Below are 11,714 nucleotides of genomic sequence, written 5' to 3'. Positions count from 1 at the left end.
AGCTGGCACATCAAAATCGTTTTTTTTCTGTTATCCAGCCCCCTCCTGCATGACAGGAGTTCTATATTTTGCTTCAATAAATCCTACTCTTGTTTACTCTTCTCTTCCATGATAGACTGTCTGTTTTATTCTTCAAAGTTTTCGGTACAAGAACCCAGAGGAAATTGGTGAAGCGCAGAATCTAGTCTCATCTTAAAACTCCAGTTTCAGCATCATATAACCTCCAAATTCATTTTAGGTCACATAAATAATACAAACTAACTGAATGCACCACTGGAGCCACAGTGAACTCATTTTAGGTCAAACACAATTGTAAAGATGTTTTAACTTGAGATAAGCGTTTAATAAAAGTTTATTTTTCAGTGCTGGGGATGCAACCCAAGGTCTCACACATGCTAGGCAAGTGCTGTAAACTGAGCTACATACCTTGCCCAACCTATTATAAATGCTAAAATGTACATTGATTTATTATTTTAAAAGCAATTATCCAGAATTCAGAATTTTTGTGCACTGTTTTAGGCACTGGGATAGAAAAATGGGTAAGATGAAATCCTGCCCTTGGGCTGGGGATGTAACTCAATGGAAGAGCACTTTCCTAACATATGCAAGACCCTGGGTTCCATGCCCCCCAACCCCCACAGGACTGGTAAGGCTAAGGCAGGAGGATCGCAAATTCCAGGCCAGTTTCAATTTAGGGAGACTGTCAAAATGCAAAATACAGATTGGGGGAATATAGCTCAGCCATAGAGTGTCTTGGGTTTTTAAATCCTCAGTAACACAAGAAAGAAAACAAAAACAGAGAAACAAACAAAGGAAAAACCTTAGTAGAGGACTTCAGAAGTGGGTTTGTAATATATGTTCAACAAACCGGCTGTTGTATTAAATTAGCGTTTAAGAAGTATCTATTTAAATTCTTATTGTTGACACTATAGTAAAAGCGGTGAAACTTGTCAGCAGATGATAAAGTTTTATGGTTGATTTTCACACTTTTGTAGCTTGGGACCAATATCAAGTTTCTGGGAAAAACATCCTCTTTCCCCATCCTTCTATTACCATTAAACCAGGTCTCTGCCTTTGGGAGTAACATGTGTCCTTGGAACAAAGATGTATCACAATCGTTCATTTACTTTTTTCATTTTCCATTTTTCCATCTGAGAAGTTACTTCAGCCTCCGCCCCCTTGCCCCGCGTCTAGAATAGTTTAGGTTGTTAGATTATCATACATTCCACAGGGAAAAGCCTGCATTTCACTCACCATTTTTTCAATTTCCAAGACCACCAGTTAGTGGTATTATTTCTGGGTGACTGGAACACCTTTTACAAGCAGCTGGAGGAGGTATGCGAGTCCCTAGATTACTGGCTTTCCACCGACTAGTCTTTTAAGAAAGCGGCACTGTTCCCACGGAAATTAACAACCATTCAATTCTGAGAGGCCTGAAATCTCACTGCTGAAGTGGAGGAAAAAAATGGATTGTTATGGGTTGGGTGATTATGTGAGAAGGGCAAGTGGGAGTTGGTGGACGGGATGTCAAAACTGGACTTCATTAAACGAGTCATTCAAACTACGAAAACTAAATCTTTGCTGACGTAGAGGATTAAAAAATAAAAACCCAACTTAAAATTCAGCAAACGTGGGATTAGTATGAATTCAGTCTGGTGCTTACGAGACCACCTTCAAGTCACCGCAAGCCAGAGTCTGGGCACAGGTGTCAGAATTTTGCAAAAGCAGCTTTAAAACGACTTTCTGACCCCAAGTCGTGCGCCCCAAGAACTTTGGGCGTGCAAAGCCCGTCACGCAGCCTAGTTTTCTCTCTCGGTTGCTAACCTTTCCGCCTTTCCATCCCGCCACTCCCCCTCCGCAGTCGCCTCCAGCTAGGAGGCGTTTGTTTATGTGACGTCCGCCGTAGTAAGCTGTCCCCGCCCTCGCTTCCCTCTGGCCGCCCCGTTTCCCGCGCCGCGGTACTTCTCCCCTTAAAAGGACAATAGAGGTCCCGGGAGCGCGCGCGGCCGCCGGGCCTTCTCCCCTCCCAGCCCGTGACGCGCGCGCGCCCGTATGCAAATAAGTTCGATTCAAGAGAATTTTGTACCGGGAGCCGCGCGTGCGCAGAGGGAAAGAGGAATCTACACCTTCCCGTCCGGCGGTAGCAACTGCAGAACTGCAGGAGACAATCTTTCTAGACAAGGCAGTTGAGGAGGAGGGAGCGCTTGGAGGGGGTTGGTCTGGCGTGCACTCCGCACCTCGGGGACGCTATTGCGCGTGGATCGGCAGTTTTGGGAAGGTGAGTGACTCTAATCACTACTCTGGTGCAAAACTGTCTCACAAGGCTTTGATTTCAGAGTGTTTTTTTTTTTTTTTTTTTTTTTTTTTTTTCCTCTTTCACCTCACTCACCTCCCCCCAGCCCTTACACACACACACACAGGAAGTTTTATCTTGGAGATGGCATTGCTGGGAGCGCTGTTTCCGTGATTTTCAGACCCCGGGGTCTTTTGTGTGTACATGTTTAACGTGTACTTAATAATCGGGGAGGGTATGTGAGGTAAACCGAAAGTCGGGGGGTGGGGGGAGTGAGGATCCTGGGAATGACCGGGGAGTCGCGGAGTTGAGGGATCCACGCTGAAGGTGACAATGACTTTTCGCAGCCGCAGTGTTCCCTAGCGAAAGGGAGCCCGGTGGCTGGAAGGCCCGGCAGGAAAACGACTTGCTGGCAGTCGCGGGGCGGCCCGGGGTCGTGCGTCCGCGTGGGCGCGAGCCCGAGGAGGGTCGGGCGCCGTTGTGAAACCTCATTCCGTAGTTTCATCGCAGCCCCTTGCGAGTGTTTTGATAGGGTGGACAATAAACGCCATCGCTCGAAAACTAAGTTGCCATCTCCTTCCGAGCTGGCGGCGCTAGGGGGTTTAAATCGGCCTTCGGTGGTCAGCGCCGGGCTCGGCCGGAGCGCACGCGGCGTGGCGTTGTTTGCCGAACTCCGGGGGGATGCGGATGCGACAATGAGAGCAACACGCGGTCGCTTAAAAACAGCCTGGCTCCCACTCGCCTGCTGTCCGCGGACCGCGCCCAACAGCGGCGGCTGGCCGAGGTGTCTTGGCAGCCGAAGTTTTGCTCCCCATTTATTCACCTGTGGCGTAGGTGTGGGCTCTACGCGAGGGCTTCCCGTTCGTAGGGCGACCGCCCGCGGTGTAAGATGGCCAGTTAAGCTAAGTTACGGGGGGAGGGAGGCAGCGGCGTTGTCGGCGCTGCGGGAGCGAGCGAACTCCGGAGGGCACCGCTTTTTGTGCTCAACATGACAGACCACGTGCTTCGGGCAGTAACCCTGTTCTTGGTCTGAATGTCCAGCTCCTCGCGAGCAGTGGGATGCGGTCGCCGTCGGGCAGGTCCGGCCGGCAGGACAATGTGATTCGCTGATGATGGCGTCCTGCCAGTTTAAAAAGCAGAGTGAAAGTCGCCAACTCTCAGCCTGTGCGGGGCGGGCAATCCGGGCGTTTCTCATCAAGGACACTGCAAAACTTTGATTAAATGGGCTCGTTGCCGAGGGGAGGACGGGAGGACATTGCCCCGGACCCTCCGGACGCGGGTTGGGACCCTTCCCGGAGGTGCTCGTCATGTGTCTCGCCCCTGAGAAACACTCAGACATCCTTGATGCTGCACGTAGGCAGCGCCGGGCTGGACAGAAAACAAAGAGCTGCATGTGCCCGTGCGGGCCCCGCGGCGCTCGGGGCGACCGCCGGGCGGAGGGCCCTGCGGGCCGAGGGCCCCGAAGTTCGGGCGAGTGTCGGGAGGGGCTTTTGTCCCCCAGGCCCTCGTGGGGAAACTTTGGCGGCGCTACTTGTGCTAGGTGCCATGCTGCTGCGCTGGGAGGCGGCGTGCTTCCCTCACTCCGGGCGCGCGGGTGAGGCGACCGAGTCCGGCCCCCGGCGCTTCGGCCCCGGCGCCGGGGGCCGCGGCCAGCGAGGGTCGGGGAGAGCTAGGGCCGGACTTGTCGGCCCGTTACTGGTGGCCCGGGAGTCTGCGTCTGGGAGGTCTGTGGATTCGCCTTTGAAGTCGAACTGTTGCCATGTTTGAATTACGTCAGGGCAAAGCCATGAGGAGGAACAAGCCCCGGCAGCGCGGCGTGCGGGAGGCGCGGCCTGCGGGAGGCGCCAGGCGGGCCGGGCGGGCGCGGGGGCCCGTTGTTCCCACTCAGGTGAGGGAGGCGGCGGCGGGGACGCGGTTCACCTCCCGCTGCCCTCGCCCCGCGAGCGGCCCTTCACAGGAACTTTCTTCCCGACCCGAGATGTCTTATTTACCAACAAATCCACCAGGGAGCATTTCTATTTGCCGATCTGGTGTCTCTCTCCGCGGTGGCCGCGTGCCGAGGGGACGCGCAGTTTGGCGTGGGGTGAGACCCTGGGAGCGCACGCCGGAGGCATTTTGCTGCTTTCGGGGAAACGGGCGAGTGCGGCCGGCCCCTCCTCCCCGCGAGCGCGGTCTCACGTCCCGGGGCCCAACCCCGACGGCACCGAGAAAGCCCCGCGGGAAGTTTCGGGGCTCCGGGCTGCCCTACGAGGGAAGCGAGGGCTGTGGGCGAATTGTGGGCTTTGTGTACTTGGGTGTGGGAGGGGAGCCGAGAAGGGCAGGTTTGTTTTGATCGGGGTGGGTTTCTGGGGTGGGAAGGCGGTGCGGAGTTCGTACTGGTAGCTATGACCCCGTCAGCTTCTTTGTTTTTATTTTCTCCTTCTAACCTTCCATTACCGCAGGCCCTCGGAAGATCAGGAATGACTGTTTAGCCCAACAGGGACTCGGTACAGTACAGACAGTTTCCCCCCAGCAGTCCTTCTCCCTCTAACTCAGGTTGACCTAAGGAAGTTTAAGACAACTTTTTTCTTTTTCTTTTAATAATTAAAATGAATTTGACCTTGTCGTTAAAAGTACACTGAAAAAGCACCTGCTTTTGAACTGCGAGTTTGCCAGACTTGAAAAGTCCTTTAATAATTGATGTTGCAAAACTGAACACATTTAGTTACCCAATCTAAATTAAAGTCTGGGAGTTTGAAGTTCCGGAGCAAAGGCTGATAAAATTTCATGTGATGATTTGGGGGAAAAGAATCTTTTTTTGGCCTAGGTATGTGCGACTTAAGTATTCACTGCATTATCTTAGGGTGACCTTGAGGAAGCTAGCGTTGGGGGAGTTGGGCCTTTCAGAGATAACTGTAAGAGGCTGGTGAGGAAGCTGCTCCGGAAGATGACACTGGTAATGGCTAGCTAGCTAGCTGACCCTCCTAGCTTCTCCTTAGTTCCTGTGAACTGGCGTTGACCCCCACTTTGTGTGTGTGTGTGTGTGTGTTTTGGGTATGTGGCCCCAGGCGTAGCTCAAAAAATTATGCTGGTTTGACACATGGATGCTTCTTTGGTATTTGGGGTTTGCCTGCAGTCTAGACGTCAGATAAGCAGCACATATCCGTTGCTTCTTTCTTGATTTCTACTGTTTGAATCAGTTTGAGGGTTAGTCTAGAAGTGATCATGACTGGAAAATAATGTCCTTAATGTTTTGTCCATACACACCAAAAGTTCCATATAAACTGAAAGCCAGCTTTTCATTGTTTAATTTAATAAGTACATTCCTCCCAAGTTTTGGATGACCAGATTACAAATAATGAAAGGCAACCAGTGTTAGTACATTTCTGAAGTGAATAGCAAGAGCAGGTCAAATGAAAAACCTTAAACGTAGTAAATTTTGGTTTTCCTTCAGGCCACTATTTCTCTGGGTTATGTATTTGAAATACCTATGAGGTGCTTTGCACATAGACTGAGATTCTTTGATTTGTTTTCTTAGCGATTCATAACTCAGTTACTGGTAAAATTTCAGTAGCTTGGGAAATCTTACATACCATATAACTTAATGTTTTTGTTCTAATAATCAGATGGTATGTCCAATAAGATATTTGGTTTATCAAGGGGAATTAGGGTGGGAAGGACACAGGCAAGGCCTCCACTACCTCCTTTTTGTATTACTTTTGTGGGAGGTTGGAGATGAAAAGTCAGTGGGTAAAATATTCTAGAATCTTGATGGAGAACAGGCTGGAAGGCTGCTGTTTCACAGTATTCTTTTTTATTTCTGTATATCTGAAATCTGTATGGTCTCAAGCCTCCCAACCCCCAGTGTGTAAGTCAGATCTTGGGAAAATATTTGACCCTGAGCTTGGACTCAGGAACATTTATGTCAGCAACATAATTTGAGTGTGATTTTTACTTGTAAAATAAACTTACGCTTATTTGAAACCCAAACCAACTTTATAAGGTTGTTACCAGGACAGGTACATAGGTTGCTTTAGAAATGTCATTTTCTATTTAACTTAAGAGATGGTAGGAAGAGAAGAAAGGGAACACGTTTGCTTAAGTGCACTTAGGCTAGTGGTTCAGAAGTTTCTGGACTTAAGAACGGACACCTGGTTTCCAAAGCTGTGATCATCCATCTCTGAGTTACTCTGTGGTCCAGTTTTCTCATCTGTGAAATGGTAATCGTACCTATCTCATGGAGTTGTAAATTATTAAGCAAGTGATATGGTTAATAAATACTGGCTGCTCTTGTCCTCAATACAACATTGGTAAGTAGACATTTTACATAAGATAAAACTGAGACCTGTGTCAATTACCTTGCCCAGAGAAGCATTCAGTAAATGTCAGTGGAAAGAGTGAATGTTTGGCCCCTTCCCCCACTTTCAGAAACCGGTTCTGGGAAGACACTGCCCTCAACTCCTGGTTGCCTTTCCTATTCTGATTCAACCATTTTACATCAGAAAGTCCAGTGAAGACCTAGGAAAGGTCTTTTTCCTTTCTTGCTGATTTCTCCTGCCCACAGGAATGTCCTGTGTTTTTTACACTCAGTTTTGATTCTCTGGGGATTTTTGTTGTCTTTTGGTTCTCCAATTTTTCTTTTAATTATATATGCAACTAACATTTTTTTTTTTTTTTTTTTTTTTGTGGTGTTGGGGATTGAACCAAGGGCCTCATGCTTGCAAGGCAAGCACTCTACCAACAAATGTTAGGCAAGCCCCTAACATTTTTTTGTGTGTCCTGGAAATAATCTGGAAATCTAGTTCAAAAGACAGGTACTTGTTTTCAAGGTAGGGAGGTTTTCTTTTTGCAACAGTGATGTTCCACATATAATTTGCTGTTATATATTCAAGTATGAAAATTGCAGCTGAGCTAACTTAATTCATTTCTAGTGTTGTATTTAGTTGTTTCCACTTATTGATTATTGTAATTTGGTTAATATAAGTGTATGCTTAATTGTAGTAGTTCTCATTTCTTCCATTGTGGGGAGATTGTGCTAATCTCCCCACAATCCCACTTGAAATAAGCATGAAATCTCTTTTTCTACCAGTTGTTTTGAAAATTGTTGACCATTCATTCTTCTCTTTTACTAATTCATGCATTTTACTTTTCCTGGAAATCTTTAAACTTAACAATTCATAGACCAAAAGGTTATAGAAAAGTAACTCCTTTCAAAACATTAACTTTTTAAGAAAAATTTTATTTTCATCTTTATTGTGATCACCATTCTATGTCCTTCAGATTCATCTTGGCCAATCTACTCTTTGGGTAATTAGCAAATTCCACTCTTACAGTACGCACCTGGTTGTAATGTAAGACTCCCTGCCCTGCAACGGTTTACTATTGAGCTGAGGAGATAACGCAAACAAGTAGTGAAATCTTGTTTGGCAGGTGTTCTAAAACTGGTATGGAATAGTTTTGTAAAAATTCTTAAAAGAATTCTTAAAATAATTTGCCAGGTTTAGGGAATAGAAAAGATATGAGTAACAGGATGGCTAGTTATTAAAATTGGTCTGACATTCTTAGAATAGAAAAGCTCCAAGTTGGGAGTAGCTGGTAGGCAGGACTAAATCCTGAAGAGCCTTGAAATCTTTGGCAAGGAGGTTAGTTAGATACTATCCTGAAGGCAGGGTTGATATTGTGGAAGGGAAGATTTATATTTGAGTTTTAGGAAGGTACTTCCTGTTTGAAGGGTGCAGAGAATTTAGTTATGAGGTCCTGACAGATCAAGCATCAAGATGAGAAACAGGCAGTGGGGATGGAGAGGATATGAGAAGTGAAGAAGCAGATATCTACAGGCTCTCATAGGAAACTTGGTGGGGGGATCATGGAGAGTATGAGAAGGAAGAGACTGGTTGACTTCCAGATTTGTGCGTGTGAGACTGTGTGGATGATAACCAAGATAGGTAAACACAGGAAGAAGAGATTTAGAGGGGTTAATTATGTAAACAATTTAAAAGGGCATTTACAGGTTAGAATCATTCCAATTGACCAATTGGCTCTATTGAGCTGTAGCAAAAGGAAGAGGTTGGAGCAGGACATGAATATTGAGAAATTATCATTAAGGGTGTTAGTAACTTGCAGAGAGTGGATTCCCCCAAACAGAAAGCAAAATGACACTTGAAATGTAAGAGGAGAGAAAGAGGAAAGATCCATATATTTAAAACAAACAAACAAACAAACCAAACTGTCAGATCAGAGTGCCTACAATGTGCCAGTTCTTGTTGGTGCTTTACAGATATTCAAGAGTTTAAATTTATCCCCATTTTATAGATGAGGCAGGCAGCAGAGGGGTCAGAGAGGTTAGGAAATTTACTGAGGTTTGGGTCAGATCAAGTCTGTGTTTATCATAACCGCTTTCTTTTGTTTTCTTCTTGTCCTGGGGATTAAACCTAGTGCTTACTGACCTAACCTCTAACTGTTCACTTTTTAAATTTTTTTATTTGGGGTCTCTCTTTGTTGCCCAGGCTTTCCTCAAACTTGAGATCGTTCTGCCTCAGCCTCTTGAGTAGCTGAGATTATAGGCATGCACTACCATGCTTGACCCACATCCTTTTTCTTAATATTTTTGTCAAACTTGAAAATGAAGACCATCTTCACAGGAGTATGGGCCTACTTCATGACTGTAAATTCTCCTTGAAAAGACCAAGTTCCTCTTTTCCTGCAGGCACAGACTTAAAAGAAAACCTTCAAAAATAGAGAACCTTTCATTTAATTTATTGGATATATCCTGGGAAAGACAATTTACTTTTCTGTAATGTGCAAGTCTTAAATTCAAGGAAAAAAAAAGCAGTACACATACACTGGTATTTTCTTATACTTGTTTTATAGCATCCTTGGAAAGTAGAAGTGAGATTTTACCCTAATATTACAGAGGGGCAAATAAAATTAAAAGTGACTTCCTATTAAGTTATAAAGACAGAAGCAGAAATGGACACCAAGTTGACTCATAGTACTTTTTTCATTGCTCACTATAGTTACATTTTGTAACTGATAATCATCCCTTAAAAGCAAATAAAGACTCCAACCCCTTCAACTTCCGCATCCTCTGGAATCACTCTTAACATGGAATTGGGATAACTAGTATTTTTTTATACTGTCTAAAACTCAGACCTGGATTTGTGATTTTTTTTTCAATTTGTGGAGATTTAGCTGAAGGCTTGTTTTGAGTTTGGACCCCTTTCCTGTAGGATAAGTTTTAGGCTTCTCAGCCAATTATGGTTCCTGTAGACAGCCAGTTATAAATGTTTTGTCATATTTTCTTAGAGGCAGGGTGTGTGTGTGTAAAAGCTGTTGGCAAGGCAAGCAAGTGGGGGTCCAACACCCTTTTCTCAATTCTTCCAGGCAAATTTAAATTTTATCTCTTAAAAGTAATTCAGAACCTTTAGAGCTGGGATGTTGGCTGGTATCTAGAAGCAGGTGAGAGGAAATAATAATGTTTTATTGCTCCATGACTTCCTTAAGCACTGATGAAATATATTTCATTGTTGGCGAATACTACAACGAAGTGGCCTAGCAGCGGAAGAATACAAAGCAGTTAGTCCTGTTGACCCTTTTAAGAGTGTTGCTGCAGTAACACTGTTAGTGTTTACTGGATCCGTATTTACAGATGATTAAAGATAGTATACGATTGACGAAAATGGTGGCATTACCCATTACAGCAACTCAGGTATCCCACAGCATGTGATCAACAGTGTTTTTTTCTTTTTTTTTTCTTCTTTTTTAAAAATGCTTATTTTTCTTCCTTTCTCATCATCTTATCATTTAAAGCTTGGCTGTAAAGAAATGCATCTCTTTCCCTTCAAAGTTGTCTTTGGTTGCTTGGTTCCTTTTGTCTTTGTTCATCACTGCTTCCTTCCCATTTTACAAATCTTTTGCTTGTCTCTTCTGGGCAGTTTCCTTCCCATTCTGCTGTGTCTGTTCTGATTTCACTAGTCTATTCTGTAACCTCTCACGTGTAATGTATTTTCTAACGTGTATCTCTCCATCTGTACATCTTTGAGGAAGTTTATTTAAGCCCTCTGGGCTTCTTTCAGTTTCCTCTTTTAGTTAAATGAAAGGTGTGTGATGATAAACCAGAGTTATGGGGGAGTGATGCTCTTGGTTAAAAAAAGATAGCTGTATAGAAGGGAGCAAAGTGAAAGTAAGCTTCCTTCATGCTAGCACTCCTCAGGGGCAACTACTGTTTACTATTTTTTAAAGATCTATTTTTTTAAAAGTTTGGGTACTTAAGTTCTCACTTTTAAAGCATTCTGTGTGTAAGGTTCCACTTACGATTTTTATTCAACTTGCTTGTTATACAGAACAAGATATTTTGGACTTGAGGACAAACATGTATGTTTGAAAATATCAGTTTAATCTGACAATCTATGGACATTTAGGTTGTTTCAAATATTTGTGTGTGCGTGTTTAGGTCTAGGTTGTTGATTTTTAGAAAGAGAAAATGATGACTAGAAGCTATAAGGTTTTGGTATATTGCAGTTTAAGATGATTTTCACTTGGGAGGTTGCTCCCCTAATTTGTGCATATCAGAATTTCAATTCCCAAAATGGCATGGACAAATTGTGAAGTTAACTGTTGATTTACCACCTTTGGTTACTTCTCTTAGTTTTCTTCATCTAGTCCATTCAGGGCAATTTTTGAGTTTTGAAAGGTATGTTTGAGTGTAAAAAAGTCAGAAGGACTCTAAAAAGTGGAATTGGGAAGTTACTATATTGGAGGAACTACTGATATCCTTTAAAGCTATATATATACAAATTAAGGTGAACCTAACATGTTATATTTATAATAAGAACCCTCTCCATTTTTCCTAAGTATTACATTAACAACTTTATTAAGATTAAAAAGATAAAAAAGATACTGGACAGAAGTAAGTTCTTCAGCTTTTCACCCAGTTCTGTGCTAAATAAGATACTGAAACTGTAAAATATGCATTTCAGTATTCATACTATTTCCTGGGTAGAGCATAAAGTTAAATATTTGGTATTGATATTTTTAAGAGGTCATTTTCAACATCAGAAAACAAATGGTATTCCTGCAATATTGACTTGCTGAGAAGATTCTTTTTCTATATACTATTTATATTATACTCGGAGAACTTAAGTGTTGAATTAGGTAAAAAATTAGATATCATTTCATCTTTGGCTTCACATTCTCATTTGATTACATTAGAATTGACCCTTCACATCTTCGATATGTTATAAAAAAGTTATCCTTTTCTTGACTCATCAAACACCAACATTACATTCCCCATACTTTCATTAAGATGATCATTAGATTTATATGAAACTGAACAGCAAGTAGAAAAAACTGCAACAAATCAACCAGAATCACATGTTTGGAATTAATTTTTGGATTCTGAAATGTCACTTTCTTGGTCTGTTTGATATTTTATTCATATAGT

The 11,714-nt window shown here is 43.7% G+C and overlaps 1 protein-coding gene across 5 annotated transcripts in view; it reads left to right on the top strand.

Annotated features, from left to right (window-relative positions):
- The first annotated feature begins 2,094 nt into the window (after positions 1–2,094).
- The window catches only part of SINHCAF (SIN3-HDAC complex associated factor), a 32,714-nt gene continuing 23,094 nt past the window's right edge, over positions 2,095–11,714 (top strand). Inside the window, exon 1 of one of the 5 annotated variants that reach the window (XM_079139461.1) lies at positions 2,095–2,278. The gene's annotated coding sequence lies outside the window, so the exon portion shown is untranslated. The other 4 variants (XM_079139465.1, XM_079139462.1, XM_079139464.1 and 1 more) reach the window with 4 other exon arrangements.

Source organism: Sciurus vulgaris, assembly GCF_902686455.1.
Source record: "Sciurus vulgaris genome assembly, chromosome: 5".
Lineage (NCBI taxonomy): Eukaryota > Metazoa > Chordata > Mammalia > Rodentia > Sciuridae > Sciurus > Sciurus vulgaris.
This window is presented reverse-complemented; position numbering and strand designations above follow the sequence as displayed.